This window comes from Bubalus kerabau, chromosome X, assembly GCF_029407905.1.
Source record: "Bubalus kerabau isolate K-KA32 ecotype Philippines breed swamp buffalo chromosome X, PCC_UOA_SB_1v2, whole genome shotgun sequence".
In the NCBI taxonomy this organism is placed as follows: domain Eukaryota; kingdom Metazoa; phylum Chordata; class Mammalia; order Artiodactyla; family Bovidae; genus Bubalus; species Bubalus kerabau.
This window is the reverse complement of record NC_073647.1, coordinates 44,970,873-44,985,290: the sequence shown is the minus strand read 5'-3', so window position 1 is coordinate 44,985,290 and position 14,418 is coordinate 44,970,873. Positions and strand designations below refer to the sequence as shown.

The window sequence follows — 14,418 nt, the reverse complement described above, 5'->3', positions numbered from 1 at the left end:
TGTCTTTGCAGGGAATGGGCACATTATTCAGCCTGAAAAGTGAAAGTGAAAGTCACTCAGTCATGTCAGACTCTTTGCAACCCCATGGACTGTACAGTCCATGGAATTCTCCAGGCCAGAATACTGGAGTGGGTGGCTGTTTCCTTCTTCAGGGGATCGTCCCAACCCAGGGAACGAACCCAGGTCTCCCACATTGCAAGTGGATTCTTTATCAGCTGAGCCACAAGGGAAGCCCTCATTCAGCCTACCATACTTCAAAAGAGCAAGAATTAGACTGACAGCAGGACTCTCAACAGAAATTATGAAAATCACAGTATAATGATATGATGTCTGCAAAGCACAAAAGAAGCATAGCTTCCAATTTAGAATCCAATATCCAGAGAAAATATACTTCAAGAATGAGGGAGAAAGAAGGCCATTATCAGACAAACAGAAACTGAGCAAATTCATCACCATTAGAACTCTCTGAAAAGCAATAATAAAATAGAGTTTCCTGGCAAAATGAAAGTGATCCCAGTTGGAAGCTCAAAGACACAAAGCATAACAATGAGCAAAAGAAATGGTAAATATGTGGTAAATTTAAATGAATACTGACTGTGTGTGTGCATGCTAAGTCGCTTCAGTCGTGTCTGACTCTTTGTGACCTCGTGGACTGTAGCTTGCCAGACTCCTCTGTCCATGGGATTCTCCAGGCAAGAATATTGGAGTGGGTTGCCATTTCCTCCTCCAGAGGATCTCTGTTGTTCAGCAAAAATAACAGGAAAATACCCATCTGGAAATTAAGAAGCACACTTCTAAATAACTCAAAGATCAAAAAACAAATCACAATGGAAAGTAGATAACATTTCAAATGAAATAAAAATGAAAGTACTACATATGCAAACTTGTGAGATACAGCAAAAATAGTCATTTGTAAAGAAAAAAATTCAAAGGTTAAATGTACATACTAGAAAAGAAGGAAGGCTGAGATCAATTAGCTGAGCATTTATCTAAAAAGACTAAAGAAAAGATAGAAAATTAAACCCACTGAAAATAAGATGACGGAAAAAATAATAATAAAAGTATAAATTAACTAAATAGTAAATAAGCATGCTGTAGAAAGGAGACAAAAGCCAGGTTGGTTCTTGAAAAAAAAAATACTAAAATTGATAAAATTACTGATAAGACATACTGAGAAAAAGTCAGAAAAGTTACAAACAACTGATACCAAGAATGAAAAAAGAAAATTTAAAGACCATGAAATAATAGAAAAGACTACAAAAAAAGAATGTATATGTTCATATAACTGAGTCACTTTGCTAACAGCAGAGATTGGCACAACATTTTAAATCAACTATACTTCAATAGCTTCCCTGGTGGCTCAGATGGTAAAGCATCTGTCTGCAATGTGGGAGACCTGGGTTCGATCCCTGGGTTGGGAAGATTCCCTGGAGAAGGAAATGGCAATCCACTCCAGTCCTCTTGCCTAGAAAATCCCATGGATGTAGGAGCTTTGTAGGCTACAGTCCATGGGGTTGCAAAGAGTCAGACATGACTAAATGACTTCTCTTTCTTCTTTCTGGAGATACTTCAATAAAAATGTTTCTATATAAAAAAAAATTTTTAAGCTCATGAAAAATATTAAAGCCAACTTTTGTTAATAAATTTTAAAATTTACATAAAATTCTCAAATTCCTGATGAATGCAATTTATCAAAATGTATGTTAGAAGGAATTGTTAAGCCTCAATAATTATGTAATTATTAAAGAAATTAAATCAGTAATTAAAAATTTTCCCAGAAAGAAGCCCAGACTCAGGTATTGTCAGTAAATTTTACCAAATATTTAAGGAAGAAATAACATTAACCTAACACAAAAATCTTCCAGAACAAAAAAAAGAAAAAAAGAGAACTCTCCCTATGCCTTCCCTTGTGGCTCAGCTGGTAAAGAATCCGCCTGCAATGCAGGAGACCTGGGTTCAATCCCTGAGTTGGGAAGATCCCCTGGAGAAGGGAAAAGGCTACCCACTCCAGTATTCTGGCCTGGAGAATTCCATGGATTGTATAGTCCATGGGGTTGCAAAGAGTCAGACAAGACTGAGCAACTTTCACTTTCACTTCTCCCTATGCCAGTTATTAGCCTGTTTGCTTTCACATGCTTTCTGTGGCTTGAGCATGTACTGCTCTGCATTGCAATGGACTATATTTCTCAGGTTACCCTGCTACCTGGTTTTCAGATAGGTTTGGTCAGTAAGAGGCACTGATGATGATGCCAGCTTCTGAGCTCCATTCTCACCACTTTCTCCATGGTCCCCCCAAACCTGGTGATGGTAGAGATTTCTTACTTTCTTCATGGAGTTGCCTCCCTTGGTTCGTTCATCAGCTGTGTAACAATTTTCTGTACTTAGTACGCTTTTGTCTTTTCCAGGCTGGCACTGCCTGATACAATTCTTGGTATGCCCCCAGGGGATATGCCCTCACAATGAGTTTCTGGAAATAACTTTTGAGCATAAATTCAATGAGGACTTCCTTGCAGGTGGAAAAAATGGCATAGTATCAATAGTAATCTATACTAAAATTATCTTTGATATAGCTTGAATGAAATGACTATCTCAAAGTTTTGGGAAATCACATATCTTCACTATATGATCAGTGTAGGAGTAGTAATGACTATGTCTGTGAAGTAGAATGGTTAATTTTATTTTACCTCTGAAGGAAGAAATTTATTCTTGCCTCTGACTTCTTTCTTTATACTATAATGTACCCAATATAGAATAGTGAGTGACAATGAAGCTTGCTTTCAATGTTTCATTATAATAAAAATTTTCAAATGCACAAAAAAAGTTTAAAAAATTGTGTTATGAATGTGTGTATACCCACCACATAGATTCTACAAAATTTATGAAATTCTACAACTTCATCCACTAACAAGACATCATAATATTGAAATGTGCAAGAGACCAGAACAGACTCTTCATAAGAAAAGATAGACAATAAGCATATAAAATGGTGGTTAATCTATTTAGTAAACACAGGAATACAAATTTAAGATACTACAACTTAAGATACTAATACTTAAGTATCTTAAGTATTAAGATACTACAACATGGAGGGAGGGCTTTATGAACAAGGAGATTCTTATTTGCATGGCATTGTTATTTGCAAGTCTGAAATAAGTTGAGTGACTCCCTGTCCAAATTTTTTGTTTCTTTCTAGTTCACAAACAGTAAGCATATGGAAAGCTGAATCCAGCAAGAAGCTGATCACTATTGGAAACAAACTATCTAGAGAATGCAAACTTATTTTTGATAGTCTAAATCACATTTAACATATTTATAATGTTTTAAAACTATGAAGAGCATTCATATGTGTTTCAGAGGGTTATAAAATATTGAAAGCATAACTAAGTAAATAAATTATATTTCTGTTAGCAAGAGTATTATTGCTATTTTTATATATACTCTCAGTTTTGTGTATGTCTACATGAACATATAGACGTGTGTATGCCTGTGTGTATGTGTGTCCAACAGTCTTCCAATTCCGGTTTTATTCTGAATTAGTTTGATATATTGGGACATTTGTTATGTATAGATAATTTGAGTTTTAAAATCAGAATATAGAACTTCTGCTTTTGGCCAAGATGAAGTAGGAACCAGATTTATACACCTACCTGAAACAACTAAAAAATATCTGCACAAAATAGATGAGACAAAACTTGACAAATGATTGGAATTAGGCAACAAAGGATGGTGATTTCTGATAAAAAAAAAAAAATGAGGCAAGTAGGTAAGTCCTACAACTTAGTTCCTGGAGAGACTGCAGACCATGGTGCACAGTGGGGAGCCTGACTGTCTTCTTCTGTTGAGAAGATGGAGCTGGGAGATCAGGGGGGCCATGATGGCCAGATAGCTCTCATAGGGTTGGGGACCGTTCTTATTCCCAATGGTCAGAATAGAAAATCTCCTAATTCATTGTGCATTGTTAAGAGTACTTAGAAGGATTTTGCCTTAGGACTGAAGAAATACTGACCATAGATTATAAACACTGCTCTCATCTCACCTAACAAAGCTTAAATCAATACTCAAAAGGATCTTTGTTGCTATTTTTGTAGTTCAGTTGCTAAGTCATGTCCGACTGTTTGCTGTTTTCAAATAACTTAACTATGTCCCAGTTAGCTCTTACAGGAACCACTTCAACTGTGTTATTAAAGGGGATTAAGCTATACAGTTTTAATAGATGGTATTTGCTTCCTCTTGCCACTGAAATAAATTATCAATATTATCATGACTTAGCACAAATTTATTTTCTGACAGTTTTAGAGGTATAGCAGTTTTGAGAAAAAAAATCAGAAATATTTATAAAATGTTAAATTATCCTCACTCTTTCCACATTAACCCAACTTCTATATTAGTATGCATGAAAGTGAAAGTTGCTCAGTTGTGTTCAACTCTTTGTGACCCCATGGCCTATACATTCCATGGGATTCTCCAGGCCAGAATACTGGAGTGGGTAGCCTTTCCCTTCTCCAGGGGATCTTCCCAACCCAGGGATCAAACCCAGGGCTCCCGCACTGCAGGTGGATTCTTTACCAGCTGAGCTATGAGGGAAACCCATTAGTATGTATATCTTATAAGAAAATGTCCACATTTACTCAAGAATTCTAAGATTCTAATTTCATTTTATTTATCATACAACAAAAGAAAAGCAACTTAGGGATGTTTCATTATGATGCATACATACCTCACCATTCCAAGAGGTAGTTTCAAAAGTGATGTGGAGCTATATATGCTGTCATGGGAAGATCCTGCATCTTTTTAATTCAGGGACAAAGGCTAGTGGCACATCAATATGTGCATCATAATCTATGTATGTCAAATCAAATCAATATATTTTATAGGATGGAAAATGCATATCTATGAAACAGCCCATAGTCTGCTTTAAAGCAACTCACACTACATTGTTAGTTGTGGTGACCTCTGAGTAGGAGGCTAAATCGTGGAAAAAACTTTGTAAAGGGGATTCTGCGATTTTTCTGTAGTTTTAGAAATTTTTGCAGTAGGAACATATACACTACTACCTTTGCAATTAAAATATTTATATAAACCTAACAACAGAAATAGTAGCTGTGTCTGTTAAAGTTACTGCAACCTGATGAAACAGGCAAACCTTGACGTTTTTAAGACTAACACAAGAACAGTGCATTTTTGTGCAGGTAAATTTTCATGTGGTTTAGCAGGGGCCCTCAGCTCTAGGGGAACCCAGGGATGCAGGCTGCTTCTGTCTTGTGGTTTCAGCACCTCAACACTGTATCACCATATTTGCTGGTGAATCGAGGGAGAGAGTGTGGAACCAGCATCCTGCTTCTCAAGTGCCTCCAGGTGACAGTAAATACCTGCTTGTGTCTCAGTGGCTAAGGGTTGTCACGACCCCTCTTATCTATAAACAGATTGGCAGCATAGTGTCCCTCGTGTCCAGAAAGGTGAGCAAGACAAGATGTGGATGGGCACTGGAGCCTCTCGCATGTACCATTACAAAGTAGATGCTCAATAAAAAGCAATTATTATGATTTGCTGAGACCAAAACCATTTTCAATGCTTGGAGGAGTTTCTGAGGTCAGATCTGCCTTGAAATGCTCTGCGATTTTCAAGCATCTACTATATGACAGATGCTTTCAAATACAGGATCACATCTAATTGTTAAATGGTTCTGTAAATCTCAGCAGGGAGAACTCACTTTCTTCATTCAGTGGCCCCTTTCTGCACTTTTCTTTGCAACAACCTCTATAATCTCATAAAACTGAAAATGCACTTCTTCCTCTTAATGCAAGCTCACACTTCTAACTCTCTGAGTCTCTGCTCACCTTCCACATGACTAAACTTGCCTGAGTACCTGGATAGGTGCCATGAGGCACATTGAAAGCTGGTACTTTCTTGGTGGCATGTATTGCAAGAGACAGTGGGAGGATGGGTAATTATTCTATTTTTCATCGGAGCTGACATGTCTTCCAAGGAACCATCTTTATCTCCTAGGAAACTCCAGGGATTTAGGAATTCAGCTTTAGATGTTTGTTCCACAATGACTTCTGCCATCTTTCCTCATCTACAACTGAGAGAGTCTCTGGTTTTTTAGCACTTACATAAGTTAAGTATTTGATCAGCAGTGAATTTAAAATCACTGCAGATGGTGACTGCAGCCATGAAATTAAAAGACACTTACTCCTTGGAAGGAAAGTTATGACCAACCTAGGTAGCATATTACAAAGCAGAGACATTACTTTGCCAACAAAGTCAAGGCTATGGTTTTTCCAGTGGTGATGTATGGATGTGAGAGTTGGACTGTGAAGAAAGCTGAGTGCCGAAGAATTGATGCTTTTGAACTGTGGTATTGGAGAGGACTCTTGAGAGTCCCTTGGACTGCAAGGAGATCCAACCAGTCCATTCTAAAGGAGATCAGTCCTGGGTGTTCTTTGGAAGGAATGATGCTAAAGCTGAAACTCCAAAACTACTTTGGCCACCTCATGTGAAGAGTAGACTCATTGGAAAAGACTCTGATACTGGGAGGGATTGGGGGCAGGAGGAGAAAGGGATGACAGAGGATGATATGGCTGGATGGCATCACCGACTCAATGGACATGAGTTTGAGTGAACTCTGGGAGTTGGTGATGGACAGGGAGGCCTGGCGTGCTGCAATTCATGGGGTCGCAAAGAGTCGGACACGACTGAGCGACTGAACTGAATTTAAAATAAGACACCTCATTGAAATCCTATTTAAAATATCATGGTGGTTTCAATAACCCTCTAACTTTAAGGTTATATTCCAGGAACCAATAGATGATGTGCCAAATTAGACGGCACTTACCACCCCATTTAGAAAACACTTGGAGACTGTGTTAGAGATACCAGGGCTGGTGACCAGGTGTCTTAAAGCAGCTGTCCCCAGGTGAATTCTTACATCAATGGGGCTGTTGATATCATAGGCCTTCTAGGGTGAGTCATGGGACAGCCAGAGGACTAATGCTCTATGTTGGGGGAAGGTAGGTGATTCTGAGCTTCCAATGGAGGCCAATGACGAGCTGGTTAGCAGGCTAGGTTTGAGAGTTAGACAGGAGAGCATACAGAGGAGGACCAGGGAAAGGGTGCTATAATTTGGGAAAGTTCTGGGTCTGAAAAAAATGCTAGCACCCAGGCAGAGTCAGTTCTCAAGGAACTCTGGGACTCAAGTGGGTGGACCCTAGGTTAATAAAGCCCATAGACAGTACTCAAATTGCATTTAAATCTCATTTTCATCTTTCTTCTTTAGGCCTGCTTTTAGTACCTTAGACACAACATCCTCCTTGTCACCTCAGAGACATCGTTTAGTAGAGAGAACAGAATTGAATTACAAGTCAGAAGGTTGGCCATGGGCTGGGGTAGGTGGGAACAGCATGCGCTCAAGAGGAATTCAGGCCAGGGTCTAGTCCCTATCCTGTCTCCTAGTAACACGTGATGCTGGGAAGATGCCCAAGTCCCACAGTATTGGCTTCGTCATCTGTGAAACAAATGGGCTTGATGAGCTCTGTTTTGTAGGGCTTCAGGGATGTGGGAAATGTATGTAAGGCATCTCACACAGTGCCTATCATATCTTGGAACTTTGATGACTGGCAGTCACTTCTAGTATTCTTTTACCCACAAACCATACTACCCCTCTTCTGAGAACCTTGTTTGCTTTTTATTTTTCAGATCTCAGAGAATATGTAAAGCAATAGGATGAAGAATAACAAATCAGCCAACAATATTGCTTTGTAAATAAAACTCAGTACAGTTGCCCTCCTAGAAGATGTTATTTAATTTGGGGTGGGGGGGTCTCCCTCAGCTGGATGCAACTAACAGCTCCTAGAATTTGAGTCAAAGACCAACTCCATTCCTCCCTCCCAGCTGCTTTTCCATCCAAAAAATGTCTTTCATTCATTCTACCCCACCAAAGATCTAGCTCTTGCTTAGAGCTGTCCAAATGACACTCAAGATCATCTAATTAAAATGTTTTTTAAATACAGTGCATTCTGGCTTTCCATGGCCAGAGAAAAGAGTGTCCCTTGAGAGGCTTCTGGGCACCACTTCAAAGTCCTATCACTGTATTTCTCAGGAAATTCTTACAGATGATGAGTATAAAGCGTCTAGTCTATGTACTGTACTCCACAGTACTGAGACACGTGTGCAGGGCTCCTTCCCTACCTGCTCCAGGAGGAGATTCTTCTCTGGTTTTTCAATGACCCAAAGGTAACTGCTAAGTGCAGTTTTCTATTCCAGGCTTTCCTCTCACCTCGAAGACACACTGTGAGTCTGGTCATGGCCACCACCCAGCTTCATCATCCCTAGCTCCTCCAGAACTTAAGTTTCCCAAAGCTCCAAACTGCCCTGACTCGGGGCACTTACACTTACTGTTATCCATAGTCCTCACCTCCTCTTCCTTTCTTTTACTGGTTATTTAGTATCAGGTGGGCCAAAAAGGTAGTTCGGGTTTTTCCATGCTGGCTTATGGGAAAATCTATACAACCTTTTGAAAGTGAAATTCGCTGAGTCATATCCGACTCTTTGCAACCCCATGGGCTGTACAATACGACCTTTTAGGCTAACTCAATATTTAGACCTTAACCCTTAGTAAGTATTTAAAGAATAGCTCATTCTCTTCCTGATGTGACTGTTGCTCCTGGACTCTACAATTTTATAGCTAGGGGGTGTATCTCCCTTATCTTGATGTCCCCCTACTTCTACAGGGCCTTTCAAAGAGTCAATCTCTAATTAATGATTGGGGAATAACAGAGCCAGTGAACAGGAAATCTTGTTTATTTAGACTTAATACTGTATACATTCTTGAATAAGCAAAGCGTATCCAGGTACATATCTTTTAATGTTACAGAAGAACACAAGAAAAGGGATAACAGAAGACAAAAATTAACTATTTTTCACTTTTCTCTCTATTTCTCTATTTTCACATTTCCAAGGAAAGTAATTTTCCAATGCCATGTTTTCTTATTCCAGATCGCAAAATATAATGAAAAGTTTCCCAATTTGTTACACAAAATAGCAAAATGCAGAAATTCTTAAAAGCAGCAAGAGAAAAACAACTTGGTACATTTGAAGGAGACCCCACAAGAGCATCAGCAGACTTTTCAGCCAAAATTTTGCAGCCAGAAGAGAGGGGCACGATATATTCAAAGGGCTAAAAGTAAAAACTTCCAACCAACAAACAAGTAAAACCTAAAGGAGTTCACCATCACTTATACAGACTTATGACAATAACTGTAGCTACAAAATAGGTAAAATGTTCACTTCTTAAACTGGATAAACAGCAATACATTTTTGATGAATGTCATTTGTAAACTTAGAACTTGAAGTTAATTAAGCCTTTTGTTAATAGGAACAGCATTTGAAAAGTACCAAAAATAAAAAAAAACAATCTCCAAATCACCCTTACACAGCAGGAACACAAAGATATAATATATTCAATACTCCCAAGCCCCATCTTGCCTCTCCACTACTTAGATAAGTGACTGTTCTCGTCAAACAGAATGAAATATTTGCCTCCACTTCAGTTGGGGCAAGAGAAGCTGTTGGATGTGGCCCTGGAATAGGCCCTGGTCCTGGCACAAGTCCCATCCCTGGCCCTGGTCCTGGCCTTGGCCCTGGCTACAACTGTGGCTTGGGGTCCCATTTTTTCACTTTGCAAAGCTTCTTCATACAATCTAGGAAAGGCACTGGGGGTGGTATCATGGACTTTGGCCAAAAACTCTAAGACTTTCATCTTAGTGGTCTCTGCATACGTCCGGGGACCCCATAGGAACTCGTAGCAGGCAGGATCACTATTGGGCACCTGCCGGTATTCCAGGTACCCTTGCTGCACCCACACTTGGGTCAGCAGCTCCCTGGGGTCCCCATAGAAGAAATGGTTCATACCAGCATACAGCCCCATGACACCCAGCATTTCCCAGATCTTTTCCTCAGAGACACAGTTGCCATGTATGAAGATTATACTCAAGATATTTACAAGGAGGCCAGCCATGGGCATGCTGTCCTCATCATCACTCAATGACTCATTGTAGGTGAGACCCAAGGTGTTGAACAAGACATAGACGAGACCTGTGGGGTCCAACGCCTTCACATCAATACCAAAGACCAGAGCCATGCAGTCAATGGCTTGGCTGAGAATCATAGGGAAGAGGTCTTGGTAATCTTTGATAACGCTAAGCATTTCTGCCTTTGTGGCCACCTCCTTTCTGTGATATCTGAGGAGCAGGAATTTCATCAGATCCCCCACCTTATCATCTATTGCATCTCTGAGCAAGTACCCACCATCTGGCTGGGCCTGCGAAGTGCTTGGCCTCTTTCTTTTTGTACTGCCAGATTCCTGATCTGATATGATTGATGGAGTGGTTGCTAGGGCAGGGAGTAAGGTCCAAACTCTCTGAGAAGCCTGGGAAGGACTTGGTGTCCCAGCAGTACCAGGAACCTCAATTATGGTGCCTTGGGTCACAAAAGAGGAGGAGGAGGTGGGGTGGGGAGAGGAGGAGGAAGAAGAAGAAGAGGAAGAAGAGGAGGAAGAGGAAGAAGAGGAGGAAGAGGAAGAAGAGGAGGAAGAGGAGGAGGAAGAGGAGGAGGAGGAAGAAGAGGAGGAGGAAGAGGAGGAGGAGGAAGAAGAGGAGGAAGATGAGGAGGAGGAGGAGGAAGAGGACAAGGAGGAGGAAGAGGAGGACGAGGAGGAGGAAGAGGAGGACGAGGAGGAGGAGGAAGAGGAGGATGAGGAAGAGGAGGAAGAGGAGGAAGAGGAGGATGAGGAGGAGGAGGTGTGCTCCCTCTCCTCCTCACACTCAGGAACTTCTGCACTCCAAAGTCCCCATTTCTCGCTCTGGGACTGAAAGTTTTCCTTAAGCATGCAGGACCAACACTTCATGTAACACAAACGCTTTGCAGGTGGAGGCATAATGACTTCTGGTAGCAAGAGTACAGACAGACAGTGCAGAACTGGATCCACAGGCCTGGGGGAGAGAGGGGGTGTGAGTGGCCTGGACTGAGAAATCCACCCTGGGCAGTCTGACTCAGGCCACTGACAGGTCTCGTCTCGAGGGGTGCTCTCGAGCCTCATAGAGGAGCTCCTCCTCAGTGGCCTGACCTCTGGCTACCGAAGGAGGAAGTGAGGTGGCTCCCCAGGGTGCGGGCAGCACAGCCCGAGGTTCTGGGGATGAAGGGGGAAGGGATTTGGGTCTTGTGGGGTCCTGTCTGTTCTGGGGTGGGGAGTCCCTGCCTGGTGCACTCTCAAGGCAGGCACCTCACCTCAGCTTGACTCCTCGTGCTGCCTGGACCTCCTCTGATCTGTGACCTGTAGACACGAGCTTCAGACCTGGGCTTTCACCTCCTAGTTCCTGGAGCCCCTGTGAGAGGAAACAAGGGGGCATCTCGGCTGTAAACTGTGGCACAGTGTTGGGCCCCTTGGTGCTGGTAGGAGGGTGGACTTTGTGAGGTCCTCACTCTTCTGGGATGGATGGTCTCATTTGTGCTCACACAGGGCTCTCACCTTTTCCCTGGAAGGATGTGGGCTCTCCTCACTGCAGGCCTGAGACAAAACTCTCAAAACAGGATCCCTAGACTGAACAGAAGGAAGTTATGGGGCTTCACATCTAACTATGCCTGCCCAGGGCCTTACCAGGGGGAAGAGCAAGGGGTGGCTGAATACTGTGGGGTCCATCTGTCCTGGGATTGGGGGGGAGGTCTGCTCAGTTCTAACCTTAATGCCTGGCAGAGATTCCTTCTGTTTACCTCAATCCACCTTCCTTAAATTAAGTGTCTCACCTTTATGTAAGAACAAAGATGGAAATAAGAGGGCACCACATGCAGTCAAACTGCTTCAGGTCCTCCTGTGGCCAACAGAAAGGGCAGGGATAGCTGGGGTTTAGTACATTTTCGCATGAGTTCAGCCAGTCCTCTCTCAAGGTGCTCACCACTACTCTTGACAAAGCCTGAGCCTCCTACCTCTGTACACTTGAGTACAATACCATATGCTGATACCTCACCTTAGGTGGCCATGCAGGAAGTCAGGAAACAGCACATTTGCAACCCCTCCCCCATCCCATCTGGGGCTTCTTGGGGTTGACAGTAGGGGCATGATTTTGTGAGGTTCCCTCTTTTCTGGGGTTCAGGGTTCCCAGTCTCTCTCAAACCCCAATGCAGAAGCAAGTACAGGCCTAATGTTCTCATCCAGCACCTGGGGCTTCCCAGGGCTGTCAGCAGGGCTGGAAATCCGTGGGATCCCCATCTGTTGTGGGGTCCAAGTTCCCCTCAGTCTTCCCTCAAGGGTTTGACTCCTTCCCTTGACTCCTGTTAGGACACTGGAGTCTCCCCTCTCCCCACTGACGCCTCACCCCTTTCACCACATTCCCAGTCTCTCTGAGACCCAGATGTCAGGAAATGCTGCCTGTAGTCATCCCACCGCAGGGGCTACCAGAGCCGAATCTGGTCTGGGGACAAAGCTCCCCTTAGTCCTCCCTCAGAGTCCTCACGTTGACTCCCTGCAGGACCTGGGACTTTTCTTTCTGCCCACCTAAGGCCCCTGCCCTTTATCCCAGGTCCCCAGTGTTTCTGAGACCTGGATGTCAGGAAAAGCTGCCTGTGCATAACCCATGCCAGGGCCTCCCGAGCCCTCTCTGTTCTCCAAGGGTCTCCACAGTCATCCCTCAGGGTTCTCACCTTGGTAAACGAAGGGACTAGGATTCCACCTCTGTCCACCCGAGGCCGCGACCGTTATCACAAGTCACCCCTGATCTCCAACACCTGGATGAGGAAGTCAGCACAGGCTGCCACGTGCTCATCTCGCCCGCGGCTCACCACAGCAGGGGGTAGGGGCGGGTTGCTCTGAGCCCCGGATGAAGAAGTCAGCATAGGCTGCCACGGGCTCATGGCGCCCCGCGCAGCTTACCACAGCTGAGGGCAGGGGCGGGTTTCTCTGGGACACCTCACCCTCCATCCATGTTCTGGGGTCCAGGATCCCCTGAGTCCTCCCTCAGGGGCCTCACCTTGACTCCTGTTAGGCCTCTCCACTCTCTCCAACCGAGGACCTGCTACTTACGCTCGATTCCCAGTCTCTCCGGGACCGGACGGCAGGAAATGCTGCCTGTACACATCCCACGCCAGGGCCTCTCAGAGCCTTCTCTGTTCTCACAGGGTCCCCTCAGCCCTCCCTCAGGATCCTCACCTTAGTCCACGAACGATCTAGGATTCCGCCTCTGCCCACCCGAGGCCGCGACTGTTACCACAGGTCACCCCTGCTCTCCAAGACCCGGATGAGGAAGTCAGCACAGGCTGACACGGGCTCATCTCGCCCGAGGCTCACCACAGCAGGGGGTAGGGGCGGGTTGCTCTGAGACCCGGATGAAGAAGTCAGCATAGGCTGCCACGGGCTCATGGCGCCCCGCGCAGCTTACCACAGCTGAGGGCAGGGGCGGGTTTCTCTGGGACACCTCACCCTCCATCCGTGTTCTGGGGCCCAGGATCCCCTCAGTCCTCCCTCAGGGGCCTCACCTTGACTCCTGTTAGGCCTCTCCACTCTCTCCAACCGAGGACCTGCTACTTACGCTCGATTCCCAGTCTCTCCGGGACCGGACGGCAGGAAATGCTGCCTGTACACATCCCACGCCAGGGCCTCTCAGAGCCTTCTCTGTTCTCACAGGGTCCCCTCAGCCCTCCCTCAGGATCCTCACCTTAGTCCACGAACGATCTAGGATTCCGCCTCTGCCCACCCGAGGCCGCGACTGTTACCACAGGTCACCCCTGCTCTCCAAGACCCGGATGAGGAAGTCAGCACAGGCTGACACGGGCTCATCTCGCCCGAGGCTCACCACAGCAGGGGGTAGGGGCGGGTTGCTCTGAGACCCGGATGAAGAAGTCAGCATAGGCTGCCACGGGCTCATGGCGCCCCGCGCAGCTTACCACAGCTGAGGGCAGGGGCGGGTTTCTCTGGGACACCTCACCCTCCATCCGTGTTCTGGGGCCCAGGATCCCCTCAGTCCTCCCTCAGGGGCCTCACCTTGACTCCTGTTAGGCCTCTCCACTCTCTCCAACCGAGGACCTGCTACTTACGCTCGATTCCCAGTCTCTCCGGGACCGGACGGCAGGAAATGCTGCCTGTACACATCCCACGCCAGGGCCTCTCAGAGCCTTCTCTGTTCTCACAGGGTCCCCTCAGCCCTCCCTCAGGATCCTCACCTTAGTCCACGAACGATCTAGGATTCCGCCTCTGCCCACCCGAGGCCGGGACTGTTACCACAGTTCACCCCTGCTCTCCAAGACCCGGATGAGGAAGTCAGCACAGGCTGCCACGGGCTCATGGCGCCCCGCGCAGCTTACCACAGCTGAGGGCAGGGGCGGGTTTCTCTGGGACACCTCACCCTCCATCCGTGTTCTGGGGCCCAGGAT

At 45.0% G+C, this 14,418-nt stretch overlaps 1 long non-coding RNA gene across 1 annotated transcript; it reads right to left on the bottom strand.

The window, feature by feature from the left end:
- Positions 1-10,801: 10,801 nt before the first annotated feature.
- Positions 10,802-12,779, bottom strand: LOC129639009 (uncharacterized). Its single transcript, XR_008708129.1, has 5 exons — positions 12,694-12,779; positions 11,800-11,864; positions 11,525-11,596; positions 11,284-11,381; positions 10,802-10,988 (listed from the first exon to the last, which is right to left on the bottom strand). It is a non-coding gene; the product is annotated as an uncharacterized LOC129639009 (long non-coding RNA).
- Between the last annotated feature and the right edge of the window lie 1,639 nt (positions 12,780-14,418).